The following is a 19,758-nucleotide window of genomic DNA, read 5'->3' as shown; positions in this document are numbered from 1 at the left end:
CTTTTAACTAGGACAAAAAAGTACGATCACATCACCCCAATTTTGGCTAACCTGCATTGGCTCCCTGTTAGCCTAAGATGCGATTTTAAGGTTCTCCTACTACTATACAAAATCATACATGGACTTTCCCCCTCATATTTTTCAGATCTGATTACCCCCTTTGTCCCGGCCCGAAGCCTTCGTTCCGAGAGCGCCGGTCTCCTGGTGATCCCAAGAGCCAAGAAGTGTTCCGCTGGTTCGAGAGCGTTCTCCATCCGGCCACCGGTGTTGTGGAATGCTCTTCCCCCTGAGATCCGATCTGCAACCTCGGTGGAAATGTTTAAATGTAGGCTTAAAACTCACTTCTACTCTATAGCATACGAGTAACCTAATCTTCTTATATGTAATAAGTTGTGAAGCCCTTAGAGACTAATTGTGATTAAGGGCTATACAAATAAAAATGACTTGACTTGACTTGAATCAGCAAGGTTCATATTAAATTATTTCTTAAAAATGGCAACAATCAGTTCCCAGCCCTAAACTTTACCAATTTCTTTACAAATTGTCATGCTACTCTGCTTATTGCTTTCACTGTAGATGACCATTTTACGCCTAGTATTTAGCTTGTTTCAAACTGTTTAGACAATGCAACTCAAATCAATGGGTAGCTCTGTGATGTCATCTTTGATTGAAGTGATTGATTGGATCAGAAAATGTCAAGGGTTTTTTTGTTTGTTGTTTCACTGGAGTAGCATGTACTCTCGCTCTCTTTTTTTTTTTACAGATTAAACATTGGTCAGTGCGGCACAGTTTTGAGGTCATGGGTTTAAACCCATCTACCAGCCTTCCTGTGCGGAGTTTGCATGTTCTTCCCGTTGTGGCATGGATTTCATATGGGAACTCCGGTTTCCTCCCACATTCCAAAAATCATCTATGTCAGGTTAAATGGCTAGTGCAAATTGTCCCAAGATGTTACCGAGCGAGTGAGTTATTTTTCTCTGTGTTCCCTGCGACTGCATGGAAACCAGTTCAGGCTGTCCCTTGCCTGAAGATAGCTGCAACCCTACTGAGGATAAGTGGTGCAAATAATGGATGGATGGATGGATGGATAAACATTGGTTTTAAGTTCCTATTTAGTTTGTATCTAGCACATTTTGCTTTTAAACTTCACCATGATACTGAATATCGCAAATACAACAATAATAATAAATGTGTACTAGAGAACCACATACCTAAACGGCTTCCCAACTGGAGACTAATGATGTGCGGCTGTCTTTTTTTTTCCTTTGCTGCCAAACCCAAAGTGGAGACGAGCTTTGATGATGGAGGACGACGGCTGACACATAAGACAATTTACCAACAATACACACACACATATTCTTCCACTAGCACCCCTTTTCTTGATCTCTCAATCCCCCGCGTGATGTTACCCATTCTTCGCATTATATAGTTATGCTATCACCATGGCAACACGTTGTTATCTCATTTTAAACTGTGCCAGCCGAGTTCAAACTGAAGGCAGCGAAAATGCGCACGTGGCAAAATGATGGCATATAAAAAGTACGCTTTAAAGGTGTTGGTAACACCTCATACTTGAGGTTGGATAGGGTGTTCAAAATCCAGCCTAACCTGACCTGGGCCCATGGGTTTCAAAGCCTATACCAGCTCGAGCCTAACCAATTAACTTTATTCGAGGGGCCGAGCCCGAAGGAAACCCGAAATTTCATCTTTCATTTGTGAGGACTCAGGAAAGGGAGGTTGGATGATTTTACCAGTCTGCTTCGACGCAGGCTGCGAGAGATGGAAACAGAATTCATTCTCCATAACTGACCCCAAGTCAGGCTCAGGCTCAGGCTTAAGATCCCTCCTCTAGAGCATATCCTGTAATTCGCACCCTGTTAAAAAAAAAAAAAAACATGAATGCATGAATTATTAGCCTTTATTGTCACTATGTCCTAATTCAATATCTTAACCTTTCTTTTAAGCCTCAACAAGGGCTGGAGATCCAGATCCTAAACGCTGATAAAGATTTTAGCAGTATCATAGAACCTCATTTTGAATCTGCAATCACAAGTTGAAAGCCTCTTAAATTGAACATGTAAAGTAAACCCACATTTTTAATCCTAATGAAATCTTTTGAAATGAATCAAAAACATTTATCAAAATCCGAACTTGAGATCGTTAATTTAAATTATATTGCATATCAATTACAGGTTGACCGATTATTGTTTTTTCTCACGTCAATTTTTAAGCTTTTGCAGCAAATGCATATCAGCTCCAAATATCGGTTATCATTCTCCTGTTAATAATATTAATTGGTATCAGACCTGAAAAACCCACACATGTTGAAATGCTACTAAAAAGACATGTGAAGCGAGCTTACATTAAAGAGTCATAATATAAAAAAAAATGAAAACAATAATTAAAGCCCTAACATAACATAATTAACTAAAATGGTATTGCATATTAAAACATTAGCATGAGAAGGTAGCGGATGAAACTCTGCAGGTAGCTGCCTAAAAATCCTAGTTCGAAACCTAATTCTGGTTCGCACACTCCTAAACAAACAGATTTGGAAACTAATGTAGCTTTAACTGAATTGAAACTAACTTTGGTTTTCAAATTCAAGACTTAAAAAACCTTAACAATATATTGGAATTCTAAAGTGAAACACGCCAACCCAAATTTAAGGACTGAACCCTACTTTGAGGCTAAACTTGCTGTAAGTAGATTCAAAATAAAAACATAATCCTGTTTTGAATCCTCATTCACAATTTTTGACCCTACTAAACAAAACATGTAAAGTGAGCCAAAGTATATAATTCTAATAAAATATTGTAGATTTTCTTAAAAACATTTCCTAAAACCCTAACATGAGATGTATAATTCATATCGCATATTAAACCTTAACATGAGGAAAAAAAAATGCTGACATTCTGTGGGTAACTATATCCAAATCGTAGTTTGAAACCAAATATTGGATTGCACTATGTAAAACTCAAAGAAGTTTTTAAAACTAATCTACTCGTAACTGATTTGAAATTCTAACATTGGTTCTCTAAGTCTGAATAACCTTAACCTTGTTTTGAAACGCTACAATTTAAATTTAAACTCAAGTTTAAAGACTATACTCTACTTTGGAGCCCTAACCTCAACATATTGCCCTAAAGCAGATTTAAAAACTAAACAAAAACCCCAACCTGGTCTTTTAACCTTACTTGGAACCCTTAACTGGAAATCACTACCACCGAATCACAGAGGTCGTTAACAGTTTAAAAAGGAATGAAAGCTTGTTCTGTAGCAGTGGTAAAACATATTATTTACATTTGCTGAACTCTGGAAAAAAAAATCATCAATAAAGGCTGTGATTAGCTATTGCAATTCTCTTATCTGCGTTCCAAGCCAGGTATTCTTAATCATCCTATTGGGGAGAATGCCTTGTGTAATCCACAGTTTTTTGTTTTGGGCTGCATGCTGGGAAATGATCAGATGCACTGTCCAGATTTTTATTGTATGTTTTTTTTTCCTCTGTAAAATCTCTCTTCTCTTTGTGCATACATCTTTTTACCCCTCCCCACTATAGAAAAAAGTACTTGTAATATAACGTAACCCACACTGGATAAGAGTGTTAGCTAAACGTCGAAGATGGAAATGTAAATTGTTCTCTCGGAAGACACATTATCTCCAGTGACGAGCTCTCATTTATGCATATAACCACTCGTATGATAAAAAAAAAAAAACACAGAAGTGCAATAATGGGCTGGCTTCTTCTGTTTAAAAGAACATCGCTGCAACCAGCTACACATCTCATTATTTGATCAGACTTTATGTAAATCCAATATTGAAAATTGTACCTGTGCTGGACAGAAGAATAACAAGAATATTTGCTTCCAGCATGGTTTTGCGGTTACGTGAAAGCAAGTTTGTGAAAGCTCTTGGCATGCATGTGTGCCGTAACTGTGAAACATTCACTTTTGCCGACCAGCAGCAAAGTTATGATATCATGGCCCAACTTCCCTGATTAAAACATGTTATGCTAGAATACTCCAATTCATTTCCTAACTATTAGGCTCACAAAGAGTCGCCAGGATTAAAATGTTTGAAATAGACATCAATTAGTTCATGTTAATGGCTGTTTAAGCCCGCATTTTAAAACCAGGTGTGGCACGTACAAAGATAGATTTCAGATTCATTCTTGAATTTGAGCATGCGACTTTTGATCTTTATGGAATTCATGGTAAATAAATCAATAGAATGTGGACTACTTCATGTATGGCCCCTTCAAGGTTTCTTTGTTTCCTAATGCTGATGTTTTTCCTTGCCCTCACGTATGTTTTAGATCAAGGGATGGTGTGTATGGTTGTATACAGCCCCTTGAGACTTATTGTGACAAAGGGATATACAAATAATATAATAGAATAGAATATACCTTTATTGTCATTGTTACAAAATGGGTTACCATATTGTGACAACGAAATAATCACAACTTGACATGATAAAGTAAACAAAGTCAGGTTTTATTCTTCCTTTTGAATAAATAACAATTACTTAAGGCTTCAAAATAACAAGCCATATTATTTTAGATGGATTCATTCATTATAGTTATGAGTTATGCAGACGAAAACACTAAAAAAACACATTTTTCTTTAGACGAGTGACCAATTAGGTTTCATTTCAAGATAATGATAATGATGCTGACAGAACGAAGGAGTTGCGTAAGCTCTAAATGCATTTCCGCCCATCACACCTGCTGTGCATCACCGACCGCTAATGCCTATCCTGGTGGCTGTGACGCTTGCATTAGTAGCAGGGTATGCATTAGTAAATATATGCACCTCTATATTGGAACCATTTTTACTAACTTTCACAGTGATGCATTGTCATACAATATTTAGTGGTCCAGTTCAAGTTATTTCAGATAACTATCTTGTACTGTAAGATTGAATAATGGAAGAAACGTTGGTCGCAGGGTACATCCCAGTCAAAAATCAAATTTGAAATCAACCCTTGATAGTATTCCGATTCTGTAAACGTGCATCAAATTTATATTAAATTCCAACTCTGTGTATCTATTTGCAATGGGAAGGTTGGTGTCTGCCACTTGGTGTGTGACAGACCTAAACACAGGTCAACAAGGAGAGAGAATGCAACGTACTATCAAAACCCAAATAGGAGGACATTTATTAAACGGCAACCTAAATAACTTTATTAGGAAGAGGAACTCGAACCAGGGGAGTGGTCTTGTATAGAAGAAAATCTTGACGGGAAACAAAAATGGGAATACCCAGAGTGGACGTACTTGGAGAGCTGAAGATAATGAAAGGAGTTGCAGGTCGAGGAGGAGCTGTACAAGACAATCTTGGAGGCAAAAACTTAGGAATACCTTTAAGAATGCCTAGAGTGGACGCAATGGGAAGCTAGAGGGTGGAAGGAGTTTTAGGTTTAGTGGGAACGAGACAAGAAGATCTTGACGTGGAAATAAATTCTGGAATCAAAGACGGTTCATCAAAGAGGTATGGGAGGCTTTATAGAGGAAGGGGCTGATTGGCTCGATCAAGAACACTTGGGAAAGGAAAGTCAGGGGTGCGAGAAACTGTAGCAGAGCTTCAATTTGTTGGTGAAGGACCAACGACGCCAAACATGACAGTCTTAAAGGGAATCTAAAGGACCCGTTTGTTTAAATTTAGGCACAAAACGTGTAGTGTTCCTCCCTACAATCATGCAGATATGTTCTAAAATGGTCCATGCGTCACGGATCTCGAGTAATTCATTTTTAAAGTTAACAGTTCTCATATCTCCTAGAGCTGTGACGTAACCAAAACAAATGGCGCGTCCTGTTGAAAAACAGACAAACTAAAGTAAAAGTCATTAAAAAGCAACATTCTTTTTCAAATTGTTTAGCAAAGCTTTTTCGCAAATGAATATAATACAACATACTATCTACCATCCCTTTAGTATATTTGTATTTAATTTTATTAACTTTTGCTGGAGTAAAAAAACATGTGTATTTATCTTTTTTAAATGGTACACTTTGTACAGAAACAAAATTGAACTTCTGAAAAAGTATCTGCAAAATTTAAGAATGAAAAATTACAGACTATTGTTTCAATTGTTGTTAGCATGTTTTAGCTCAGTTTAGAATGTATTTGTATAGTTAGCAAGCTAACATAACTTATTTGTACTTCATTTTTTATGCGGCAATCTTATAAGGGTAATTGTTTAGGCCATCGTCTGAAATTGGAGTGAATCTGGTCCTAGAATGTCAATGTCATTACGTTCAGGTTTGGGAAGGGCATACCTCTTGACAGTTGAAATTATATATACCGTAAATTACGGACTATAAGCCACTACTTTTTTTACTAACTTTCAACCCTGCGGCTTATTCAGTGATACGGCCAATTTATGTAATTTTTCTAACGGCCGCCAGCGGCGCTCAAGTGTTGCTACCATTAACTGCTGGACTTGCAGTCGGGTCTGGATTAATTTTGTGTTTGTGTTACATGTTTAAATGTGGGCGCATGCGGCTTATATACAGGTGCGGCGGCTTGTGTATGTACAAACTCGGTTTATCTCTTAAAATGTGGTGGGTGCGGCTTATAATCAGGTGCACTCTATAGTCCGGAATTTAGGGTACTGTATATATTATATACTCGTCAGTGTTGTTTGTTTTTATTTTTTTGAGAATCTGTTTGCTGGATCCCGTGCCCCTCTGGCGCAGTGTAATCAGCCTTAGCATGCACATCGGCGGCGTGCTGGCGGTGGCACCATCAGACCCAGAGAAGCACAGTTGGTCAAAATCAACTCTCCTCCCGAAACCTCACATTTTCAATCTAAAATTTGGCTGGTTTGGGATTTAATAGCTGCGAGCCTAGGTCGTGTAGTGCTGGGATTTTTTTTTGTTCTAATCTTACCTCTATTCCAAATAAACAGCAACTTGAGAAAAGATTTCTGGTTATTTGGGACGTCATTCATTAGCTGTCTAGCTGGCATAAAAGGGAATACTTCTGAGTGAGGACGGCACAGTAACCATTCATGAATTAATTCATAAATACATTTTAGTGGTGAAAACCGATAATGTTAATATATATCTATGAAAGAATTCATTTTGATTTAAGCATAATTATTTATTTCTATAAAACTCTAGCTCTTACTGTAGTTTTAATTATATGCGCTTTTAGTCTAGTGCACCTTGTATATGACAAAGACACCATAAAGAACTATTTTTTATTAGGGGTGGGCTTTTTTATTCAGTGTGCCCTATAGTGCGTGAAGTATGGTTTATTTTTATTTACATAGAAAATATACCATACTGGTAAAACATTATATCTGTTACCGTTATCAATTTTGGCAACTGCAAATCTCATGTGTCTTCGCCAAGGAATAGATTACTTCACGATTCTTCTAATGTTACTATCCATGTTATATAACTTCCTATGTCTTCATGTTTAGCAATTTTGCATCAATTCCCTGGAAAAAAACAGTGTTACAAAATAGATAAGAAAGCATCAGTCTTAGCCGGTGTTTGTTGTGCTGTTCTGGCATTTGTCGCAAAGTTCTGTTTTTTATGTCTATCCATTGCCCCGGGAGGGTCGTTGTGCCCACTCTACCCCACTCTAATCCTGCCTGTCCGGAAAAGATAGAGGCAGGCGGGTGGCAAACACAATCAGCCGCCTTTCACACACGCTTAACGGGTTTTTGCGCTTGTTGGACAAGGCCGAGCGCAGAGGCGGGGATCAGTTTAATAGCCGGGCCCGAGTGGAGGCCGGCCAAAATAAATAAGCAGTGACACCAAAAGAGTCAACGCTGTCCGCTTCGCCTTCTAAAGGGATGTCAGCATCACGGTGCTCATCAGCCTCCGGTATTCCCATAAATCACGTGCTCTCTGGTCGGCTTGCTACATTAAATTCGCTGGGCCCACGGGCCCAGTTGCTACTTGTGCTGATCTGCATGAGGTGCTAAATGATCTGGGAGGTGTCCCGCTGATAGAACGGGATCTCTCTCAGAAAATCAGTTCCCGTTCAATACCACATGCCAACGACATGCTTTTAGGCAGAAAAGTGACATTCTTCACAATACGATTCCTCTGTTATTGAATGAGTCAACTTTCTTGTTCAGAGAATGATGTTGTTCTTCCATTTAGGTTTAAAAAAGCAGTAATGATTACAGAGCTTACATTATATATATCTCATCTCATCAGCCGTGCCGCTCATCCTCATTAGGGTCGCGGGGGGGGCTGGAGCTCATCCCAGCCATCTCCGGGCAGTGGGCAGGGGGCACCCTGAGCTGGTTGCCAGCCAATCGCAGGCCACACAGGGACAGACAACTCGCTTGCTCATTCACACCTAGGGACAATTTGGACTGGCCAATTCACCTGAAATGCATGTTTTTCGGAATGTGGGAGGAAACAGGAGTGCCCGGAGGAAACCCACACAAGCGCGGGGAGAACATCCAAACTCCGCACAGGAAGTCTGGAGCTGGATTTGAACCCACGCAGGAGGTTCCCATGACATGAACTGTGCCGCACAAGCGCTAACCACTGCGCCGCCGTGCTGCCCATCATATGTATATATATATATATATATATATATATATATATATATATATATATATATATATATAATATATATATATATATATATATATATATATATATATTTAAAGGTGTACATTACATTCTCAATGTGTTCGTCTTTCTGTGGCTTAGTAACGATGCAGGGGTAGTTTGCGTGTCAGCTTCACAGATCAGGTTCCAGTTGTTATCATCTGAATTTGCATATTGCCTAAAGCCTCTCGGTTTTAATACATGGAAGGATGGAAAACTCCTGATATTTCCTTTAGGACCGGCTATAGATCATTTTTTTCCCCTTTAATCTAGATCAAGATCAGATCCGCTTCTTTGGCATCTATTTAGACTTTGGGTGTCCACCCTTTCTGAAGCGGATAGCTATTATTGTAACGATTAGCGGAAAGAGCTGCCATTTAAATGTCCATTTCTTATGTTATTGCTAGTTTGTTACTATGTTATTACGACATTAATTTTTGGAAGTAAGGTTAAATAGACTCAGTCAACTATAGAAAAACACATTTGACTAGAAAATCACAATGGCCAAGCAATGGTGAGCTCTTTCAGAACTGGTCTGCGGGCTACACAGCTGTCTTTAAGGGGCTACCACGTCAATCACTGTAGATTGACGTGGTAGCCCCTGCTTTATTCTGCAATATTTGTGATCAAAATAATATCACTTAACAATGAAAAAATTTATTTTATTAATAACTTATAATCTTGGTTATGGAGCACTTGAACACCTTTATTAACAACAAGTATCAAATCTGACTTAGGGACAGTGTTTTGCCCACGGCCATCAGGACCCTAAACAAGCATGCTAGACTGTTAAAAACACCTGTTCATTTCTTACTTATCGACTTATTGGGAAATTTGTTGCCGTTTAATGTATTTGCACTACTTTTCATTGCACTGTTAATATCATGCACATACTTTTTACGCCAGTGTCCAAGCAATACTCTGTTAATCCATCTACCCATCCATTTTCTTGCGCTTAACTGCGGTAGACTAGGGTGCAGCAGCCACAGCAGTAAAGCCCAGACCTCTCCATCCCCAGCATTCCCAGGCCAGCCTACAGATATAGTTCCTCAAGCGTCTTCTGAGTCAGCCTGCCGGTGGGACATGCCCGAAACACCTCCCGAGAGAGGCGTCCAGGACGCATCATTATGAGATGCCTGGGCCACCCCAACCTCTCAATGCGGAGGCGCAGCGGCTGTACACTGAGTTTCTCCCCGATATCCGAGATTCTCACCTAATCTCCAAGGGAGATCCCAGCCACCCTGCAGAGGAAAATAATTTCAGCTACTTTTATCCAGGATCTTATTTTTTTCGGTCATGATCATAGGTGAGGTTAGGATCATAGATCACCTGGTAAATCAATAGCTTTGCTTTTCGGCTCATCTCTTTGTTCACCACACCAGACCGATAATGGGTCGCATGACGGAAGAAGCTGCACCTATCCATCTGTCGATATCCCGATCCATCCTACCTTCACTTGGAAGATCCCAAGATCCTAGGACTCTTCCACATGGGGCAGGATTTCATCCCCAGCCCGGAAGGAACATGACGCCCTTCTCATAATCATGGTCTCGGACTTAGATATCCGGATCTTTATCCCTGCCGCAAACCGCTCCAGTGAGAGCTGAAGTTCCCAGCTTGAGGATGGCAACAGCAAAACATCATGTGCAAAAAGCAGACTTGAAATGCTGAGGCTTCCAAGCCCTTCCTCTTAAGACAGCACCTACAAATTCTGTGCATTAAAGTTATGAAGAGAATTGGTGACGAAGGGCAGCCTTGGAGGAGTCCAGCTCCCACTGGAAACAAATTAGACTTACTGATGCAAACCAAACTCTGGCACCAGGCATACAGGGACCACACCGCCCTGATGAGATTGTGCGGTGACCCATACTTCCAGAGCAACCCTCACAAGGCTCCCTGAGGACCACGGTCAGAAGCCTTTCCAAGTCCACAAAAAACGTGTAGGCAAGGGATAGGATAGGTAAAACTCCCATACAACCTCCAAGACCCTGCAGAGTGTGTAGAGCTGGTCCACTGTTCCGTGGCCCGGATAAAAACTACACTGCTCCTTTTGGATCCAAGTTCCGGCTTCCTGACGGACCCTCCTCTCCAATACCCCCGAATAAACTCTACAAGGGAGGCTGAGAAGTGTGATTCTCCTGTTGTTGAAACACACTCTCTGGTCTCCTTTCTTGAATTAGACAACCACCACCCCAGTATGCCAGTCCAGAGGTACTGTCCCTGATGTATATGTAATGTTGTTTTTACTGACTAAATTAATTCCAGCTCATATGTCACTGTATATAATCAAACACTTTTACAGACATCCATTGAATCTTTTTACATTTATAGTTCTGATTGACACTTTGTTTACCTACTTTTCCTTGAATGATTGCATGCTAATGCAAAAAAAAAAAAATATCGATTCATGATAGCACCAGTGAGGAATGATAATGACCAAGTCTGTCTCTTGAATGAGTGACATATTTTAAATATCTGTGGTTGACTATCATTGCGTTGGCTGCCTGCTAATGCTTCTAACGCTGCAATCGTCCTCAAGACTCCAACTTATTCTTACGTGTTGAGTGTTGACGGTGTGCAGGCTCTTCTTAAAGAATGCAGTCCACCTAATCTCTCCCGGCCAGGGCGCATCTAATCCGCATCATCTGGTGTGGGTTTCAAAGGTGCAAGTAGCATCTGAGAGCAATGTCACAGTGGCAAAGTGACACCAAGGCGGCTTTCAGGCGAGCGCCTGATGGTGAATTGAGTCCAAGCACGAGCATGCGATTAAGACGCTGCCATCCCTGCGCCACCTCGCTGCAAAATTTGGCAAGCATGCACTGTGGATGTTGTCATGTGACGTCCCATTTCTCTTCAGAGGGGCTTTTCCCTGCCAGCCTCTTGGCGGATTAGCCACCGGCTGCTTTTTTTCCCTTTCCTTTTAGAGATCACAACTCTTTCACTAGAGGTGAGGTTGCCATTGGTATGCGCACATGAGAGCTGTGGATGCGCCACCCGGAATGCCGCTGGGAGATTATATATCCTTCGCACTCTGAGTTTAGGGGAGGGATGGGGGGTTCGCAGTGGGATGACATTGGCAGCCAAAATTCAAAGAAGGCAAGCATATTTTGATTGGTTCTGCTTTGGCTAATGAACATAAACAAATTAAAATGAAAGATGCTTGATGGGACGAATGGTCCCTCACATTTGTATGCCTGTTGAGTGAAAATTGGAGGTAAACCAGATGGTGGACTCCCTGTGTGAAATGGCATGAAGCAAATTAAAATACCACAAATCATCAATATGGCCACTTCAGCCTAACATGGGGGACTTGATTCTCGCCATACTCTTATCATCATGGCTTCTATTTGTGCATTTATTGTTTGTGACAAAATGTGCTGCTAAATTAGACAAATTTCTCAGAAAAGTGTAAAGAATTTCAGGGATGCTAGAATTCAATTAATCTAAAATGCCCCTATGATCAGATGACACCTATAAAACATAATGTTGTTGCATTGAACAAAATAGAAGCTTCAGTCGGTTTTCTATTGGAGGTCAAACTTAGCGACATTCACAGTCAACAAACGTTTTGAGTGGGTATACTGATAAACATGCCATATTGCAACCATGCTGGTGGACTGTGAAGTAAGCTACTTTTAGTTCATGTGTGTTTCTCAGAATCCTATGTTACAAATTAACTTTTTTAACCTGTTTTTCTAATTTTATTACACAAGTAATCATTCACACACACACACATAGTCACATTCAATTTTCAGTCTTTTTCCATTGTATGTAATGTAATGTGCATGCGTGACTCCATTGTATGTACTGTGCATGCATGATTTTTCAATAAATGCAGCTACTGAAACCGTAAGTAGTTGAGAGGGATTCGGTCAAGCTAGAGAACGGAATGCTCTACCTACTGCAGTAACTTTTTTAAACTTCAATTCTTGCCTCTGCCTGAATTCTTTGGTCAGCCGTGAGTTTATATTTTTATAAACTCTAACATGGACTTACACTACACAACTCCTTTTGAATTTACAATTTTTTTCAGGACATATTGCCTTAACCTCCAATCCACACAAACATCATTTCACCAGCTTAACGCGCGTGACTCCCTGCGAACACGGCAGCAAATGTCTTAATTAATAATCAGGCGTCCAGCACACTAATCTGCCCGCGCTGTGAAGTCCTTGTCCTTCCCATTAAGTGCCACTCACGTTATCTCCTAATCAAATTAGGAACTTAATTGTGCTCCTCCCCTGACAGATCTCCTTTTTGCAGCCAGGGAGGAAGAAGAGCGGGTGCTGATAGAACATGGCTGCATCGCCATTCCAAGTTCCTGCCTTTACATTCCAATTAATAAAGAACAAAGAATCAATACAAATGTTAACCGGTTTCAGCTTAGAATGCTAACCTTTTCATGTCATGATTACTGATGTGACGCACCTTTGCCCGCTCCTTTGGCGCCAACTGCCTTGGTCTCTGATTGGGTATCTGTCCCTGTTTAAACCCACTCCTTTCTGTCACCTGTTGTCAGTCATTGTACTCTAGGCAAGCTTTCTGACCCTGACTCCCACCTGTTTTTGCTCCCGTCTGTTTCCACCCATATTTTTTTCTGTTGACCACATCTACTCTCCTTTCCTGGCTTTTGACTTGTTTCCGTTTCCGACCACATTTGTTGCTCTCCTGTCTCGGCTACTGACCCGTTTTTTAAGTTCCCGACACCGCCATCGCTCGCCACGGACGTCACACTTCTGCGTTCATAGCGCCTTGCTTCCCGCGCCCACCGGATTGTGAGTGCAATCCTTTCATCTCTTCCAATAAATCAGAGAAATGTAACGCAAGTGGGTCTTGTCTCCGTTCTGTTCCTGACATTTCCTATTTTCAATTATAAGGTGATTTTAGTCAGTTTTAAATGCATTAATAGTGTTGGGCCATCTTAACTACCGTAAATTCCGGACTATAAGCCGCTACTTTTTTCCCTAGCTTTTAACCTTGCGGCTTATTCAGTGATGCGGTCCATTTATGTAATTTTTCTAACGGCTGCTGGCAGCGCTCGAGTGTCGCTACCATTAACTGCCCTGTCAAAGCTATATTATTATCATCAAAGCTTTGAAAACTCTCTCGGTGTACCGTCTTTCTTTGTAAATATGTATAACCCATGTATACCGGTAATATGTATTTGCAACTGCATATTTTTGTAACGTATTTATTTGTATTTATTTTAGACACTTATTCTGATATGTTTTGGATGGGTGAACTAAAAATGAGGGGCGGAACAAACGCGGCGTGCCAAGTTTAAGTGGGAACCGCTAACGGTGAGGGACAGACAAGGAAAGAAGAGGGGGTAAAAAGGTTGGTTAAAGAAAAAGGAGTCGTGTGGGTAAATGTGTTCATCTGATATATTTTTCCCACCCTTACCTTTGGAAATATACACTTTTTTCCTTGGATTACTTTCAACGGGACCTGGACTCTGCAGGTCTGCATCAAACCTAAAGTACCGGTATCATTTTCCGTTCATATTGCCGGCTGTAATTTTTGGACTGTGGACTTTAATGAAGGACATTTAGTTTCAATCGCGGGACTTGAAGTCGGGTTTGGGTTAATTTTGTGTTCGTGTAACATGTTTAAATGTGGGCGCATGCGGCTTACATACAGGTGTAGCTTGTGTAAGTACAAAATCGGTTTTCCTCTTAAAATGTGGTGGGTGCAGCTTATAATCAGGTGCACTCTATAGTCTGGAATTCACGGTATCTGAATTGCTTTCATTATATCAGACCTTGCGGCAGGAGGCATCTTGGGTTCAGATATTTGGGGGAGCTGAGCAACCAGCGTGTCTGGCTGGTATTATTATTTATTTATGATTATTATTGTTTCAATTTCACCTAAAGTGATTTAGGATCATTCCACACTGTTTAGGTGTGTCACTTACCATTTTTGAACGTCACATTACACTTCAAATGGATCCACTCGGCAGTGCTGACAACCATATACAAATACATAAGAAGGTTTTGTGTATTTTCCAATAGTTTCTGTGGGTATTAGATTCTCACCTGGACATAGTTTTTTCTGTTTGTTTTTTACAGAAAAAAACTGCGAATTTCCATGCCAAGTACTGGGTGAATACCACACACATAGCTTACACATACGCAACTAATAACGATGTTGCATTCAATTGAATGCAGATACAAATGAGGTATAATATCTGTTGATGATAACAAAGACATTGTATAGGGTGGTAAAATATTTGTTCAACATAGCCACTGTAAAACATACTCTCACCGTAATACACCAGAGCTTCCACAGACCCGACACTATGCAGCAGGTGACACTAGCCGAGCTGGCAGGGGGGCGAAAGCGGTACTAGGAATCAAATGGACTCAACCTTTTCAAGGCGGTAGAGTATTTCTGACGCTGTGTTGTTCACAATTTTGCTTCTTTTTTTTTATTATGTAGTGTTTTTCATCATATTTAAGCCTATCATGTCCTTGATTAACGAAAAGAAATTTGAAAAAAGTTATACATTATTGGGGTGAATGGGTTGAATTTGTGGGTAGCACCCCCAATAAACGGCTTGGTTATGCCCATGCCCTGAGGTCTTTGTAACTTCTAACCATTAACTGTACTGTGCTTTTTATTTTACTTTATCAACACTCGGCACAGGCTTTAGAGATCGACCCAAAAAGAAAATCACTAGTGTTAACTAGAATAGTACAAGAGTCCAAATGATTATGTGAGGAAATGCAAGAGACACAATTGAAGAAGTGATTCATCCTACAACCCAGAAAACACCTCCACCGCGGAAAATCGCTAAAGACATAATCCAAGAATCCATACAGCAATGTCCAATCCAATGATATTGCCTAACTCCTTTCCCCAGGTGGGGAAGAGGGAGCAGACAACAGGCCAAAGTGATTCAATTCTTAATTCTTACTTAAATGTCACAAAATGACAAATGTCTGGTCATCCCACTCTGCTGGCATGAAAAATGAAAGGGGCAAATGCAATCGTGGTGGGTTTGTGACCTCATCTACTTGTCAAGGGCACCAGCACATCCCACAGAGACTCAAAGCAAGACTTTAAGACTTTTGCATACAGGTATGATTGGGCCTTTAAAATTCAGCCCGACCGAGGCCCGTGGGTATCGAAGCCTAAACCGAGCAATTACCTTAATTTGAGTGACTGGAGCCAAAGAATAAGCCACTTTTTCATTTGTAAGGACTCAGGGTATGCCTATGATGGCAACCAAGAGCACTGCATGAGAGGGCCTGAATCCATCACGCAGATAGCCCAGAAAGAAAAAAGGCAAAGAACTAGGATAAGTGAATAATTAAAAAAATATATATAAACGAAAGAGAAAACCTATGAAAGCCTATGATTTTAGCGGTACTTCTGTTTTCTTTCTTTATCTTTCTCAATTTTTGCAATTTCTACTTTTTAGCCTAAATCTACTTTCCAAAGTTTTACAAAAAAGACATCTCACCCTGGACCTTTTTGCCAGAGTTTTATAGTACCCCAAAGGGGGCTCGAAATAATTCCGAGCATGAACATTATTTTCTTTTTGCATTTTATGTTTCTTTGTGAAAGGCAAATGATTGCCTATGTGTATGTGTTTAGTGGCTATGTAGCAGTATGCTAGGATGCTGTCCTCAAATATAAAGCAAGGACAAAGAGGGCGTGCGGACGACTTAATGGCCGTGCTGATGGCTTCTCATGGCGAGTGCTAAACCGGCTGGGGCAAGCAAACAGATGAAACTTGGCACTGGACACAATAAACGCAGAAATAATATATAAATAAGCATCGGAGCGCTGATACTTTATCGCCACGTCGCGCTCGTGTCCCCACCTGTCATCTGTGAGGATGCCGTTATCGCAAAAGGTTTAGGAGACTTCCAGGTTGACAGCGGGGCGGCTGTTTTCTACCAGATAATCCCGCACAAAGACAATCCTCTCCAATGTTGGCGGACGTCTTACCTCCCCGGAACGTCTGTCACGTCGGTTGTGGGCTTTAATTAGGGGGGTGGATTGAAGGAGGTGTATGCAGCTCCACCGCCCCTTGAAGGACCCCGTGCTCTGCGGCGTTAAGATAATAGAGGGTGCCGAGGTAGATGTTAATTGAGGGGAGATAAAGGCCGCCGGTGGCTGGAGTTGGGGTAGAAGGCAGCCTACCTGATTAGAGCCGGTGTTTGGCTTCCATCTCGCCATCATAACAGCCGATATATCTACCGTCCAGCTCAAAAGTTCTGTCAAGCACCTCAGATGAGGAGACGAATACAAAGCCCACACGCACACACAAATGTTAATCTTCAAGTTTGAAAGTCACTTTAAATGTCTGGCATTGAAAATTCGAGCTCAACGTTGTCCTAGCTTCACACACAAGATCATTTTTTTTAATTCTCTCATAAGTTATTCAGCAACAAAATCTGTCAAAAACTTGAGATTTGAATGCTAAGTGTATTGCCTTTCAACGCAAGTCATCAAGTTGTAATTGGGCCTGTTTCAAACTGTTCCTAATCATCAAAACAAGGAAGAAATATACTGGTTTACTGGTACCCAGGATTAGCCAGTATTGTGTCACACTGACATTCATGGTTCACGGTTCAAGGATTCTTTAACCACATGGGTTGTAAGGGCTTCACTTGAAAATTCTGTGTCCATACAATGTAACATTACAGCCTGAGTATTACCTGTCACTAATCCTTTAATTCATAGCCTTTGTTGCATGCATACTCAGTTGATGTTACTCTGATGCATTAGTTGCTATAGTTTTTTATTTGATACATCATTGCTTGTTAGCTGACCTTCTTATGCATATTTCTTTCTGTTAACAATTGATTGTGCGATGTTGGGATTGTATAGCTAGGAGTCTTTTAAAATGTCTTAGCAGTCAGACATAGAGAGAAACGGCAAACATTTGGATTCAGATTGATTTTATTCATTTATTTTTAATGTTTCTATTTACATCTGTTCCAGTGATTGTGACACATCAATTCCTTTAGTTCTTAGAACCAGAGTGTAAAGAGTCAACCTTTTTACATTTTTTTGCATGGGTTGGCCCCCTTTAGCCTTCTTTTTGTCTTCTCATTTATTTTAATAAGAACCTTACCCAGGTTGTATACAGTGAATGAGGGGAGCCGGGGTGTTATGTCTCGATTGCCATTGTGATCATTTCTAGATCACACCCCTGGAGCAACTGTGACCATATCAGGTCTGGAATCCTAAAAAGACATTGGTAGGTATGGGAGTAACGGCCATTGCTTATTTTGCGGCATATGTTAAGGGGTTTGGGATAAGACTTCAACGGGGCCTGGGGGTTGTTACGGCAGCCGCTGACTGAAATAAATAGAAGAGTTGGAGATTTGTAATTGCTTGAATGCTTGTGGGATTTATTATTTTATTCAGTTCAGATCTCTTTGCTACACCGGAGTGCAACTGGGGAAGGGGCGGGGGATAGGTGGATCCGATAGAGGGTGCGTGACGTGGGTGGATGGGATATCAGTCAGTGAACACACCACAAACACATTCACACACGGACGTGCGAACACACCCTCCTCCGTGTTATTCGCAGGGCGATTGCTACCCTGCAGCGTCGGAATCTGTCAGCAGTGTGAATCTAACACACAAATACACACTCCATTGCGAGTGTATTCCTGTGTCGTGATCTACTGATAACTATCAGTGTAATATAACATACACTGAAAACATATGTTGTGAGTTTATTGGGGCAATCAATCAGCATTAATTGGATTTGTGTGACAGTGTGTATGTTGAAAGCAAAGTACTGTTGTATGGTTCTGATAATTGTGATTGGAATTCTGTGCCTTTATGTGAGATACGACCAGAATCAAGACATTAATGCATTTGCATACCTTTTCTCTTTGTTTTCCCTGTAGTTTATGCGTTTCTTTTGATCAATTGTGTTTGCCGTGTAACAATTTCCCATTTGGACTCTAATCCCGATTGTCTCTGTGACTACTCGCAGTCATTAACTTAAGCATAGATTGCTGATGAAGATGAAGTCTGTGAAATCCTTCTCTGGTTTGTACAATACGCAAATCACATACTGTATCTGTGAATGGTTAAATAACCAAGATAGATGCTGAAAAAAATGTTTGTGTTGTTTATTTGTTAACTAAAATAAACGTGTTTCCACAAATTATCTTTTTAATTTAAATCCTACATCAGGTGTCAGGAACTTATTTTTGAATATGAGAGTTATTTCCGGTCATCGTTTTTTACCATCTATACCACAATCCAATTGTTCAGTACCTCCTGGTTTGTTTTTATTTTTCTGGTTCGATTTTTTTTTTCTGACCATTTGTTTGTTACTGTTTGCCAATTATTTTGTGTTTAAAAACCTTGCCATGGTTCCCGCTTAACTGCGTTTGGGTCCACTATAAACCACAATAGTTGTTGCAATTTTGAACCAGACTTTTTAAAAAAACATGGCACGGATTTGAAGCATTTACAAGCATTTCCTCAAAATTGAAGCACTTTTCGATCATTGAAAACACAACATTAAAATTCAGGCATTTTCAAACAGTTCAAGAAACTGTTGAAACCCTGTCAGTGATATTTATATGTGCGAGCCAGATGTACTAATGAAAAGAGCCATATTACGCTTGTGAGCCATACTTTCCAGACTCCTGATTTACATTTTTGGTCTTGCTTTGAGTGAATAGGTATTGTGTTTGTGAGGTTTGTCATAGCGTACGGGGAACATTTGGCTGAGGTTGACAGGTATGCATGTGTTTGTGTTTGTATTTTTACATATGTGTTTTGTATCAGTGAACATTACCGTGTGTTGCTGATGATGAGGCAGGTGGACTGCGCATCTTAGCTGTCAGCAGTGATATTATGTGCAACCCTGCATGCATGTGCGTGTTTGTGCGGCTTTTCCCTGCAACCCCCCTTTCCTACACGCTCACACATTCCTACACACGCGCACACTCATTCCTGGAGGATTCCTCCGTTTCTTTATTTGAGCTGCTTTGGATGCTCCCGCCTCCTCTTTCTCCTCATTGTCTCCTCCTATCCTCTTTTTGCGCACTCTCTCTCTTTCTCTCCCTCAGTCGAGTTTCATTTTTTGCCTGCACGTCTTGCCATTGAGTGTGCAGCAACTCGTCACTTCGTCGGCTCCGCGACCATCCAACTGTGAGTATTCTCATGCAAATTGCGTTTCAACCGTTCCTGGC

At 40.6% G+C, this 19,758-nt stretch overlaps 1 protein-coding gene across 7 annotated transcripts in view; it reads left to right on the top strand.

Annotated features, from left to right (window-relative positions):
- The window catches only part of LOC148374750 (RNA binding protein fox-1 homolog 3-like), a 600,089-nt gene that overhangs the window by 165,760 nt on the left and 414,571 nt on the right, over nt 1-19,758 (top strand). For 6 of the 7 annotated variants that reach the window (XM_088340502.1, XM_088340513.1, XM_088340533.1 and 3 more), the window contains exon 1: nt 19,610-19,717. The exons of the other annotated variant lie outside the window; for it this stretch is intronic. The gene's annotated coding sequence lies outside the window, so the exon portion shown is untranslated. Of the gene's footprint in view, nt 1-19,609; nt 19,718-19,758 lie in introns of those variants that run through there. 7 annotated transcript variants of the gene reach the window in all.

The sequence above is a fragment of the Urocampus carinirostris genome, chromosome 1 (genome assembly GCF_059441175.1).
Source record: "Urocampus carinirostris isolate Australia breed hairy pipefish chromosome 1, RoL_Ucar_1.0, whole genome shotgun sequence".
NCBI lineage: Eukaryota > Metazoa > Chordata > Actinopteri > Syngnathiformes > Syngnathidae > Urocampus > Urocampus carinirostris.
The sequence above is the reverse complement of the archived record's forward strand: the minus strand, read 5'-3'. Positions and strand labels throughout refer to the sequence as shown.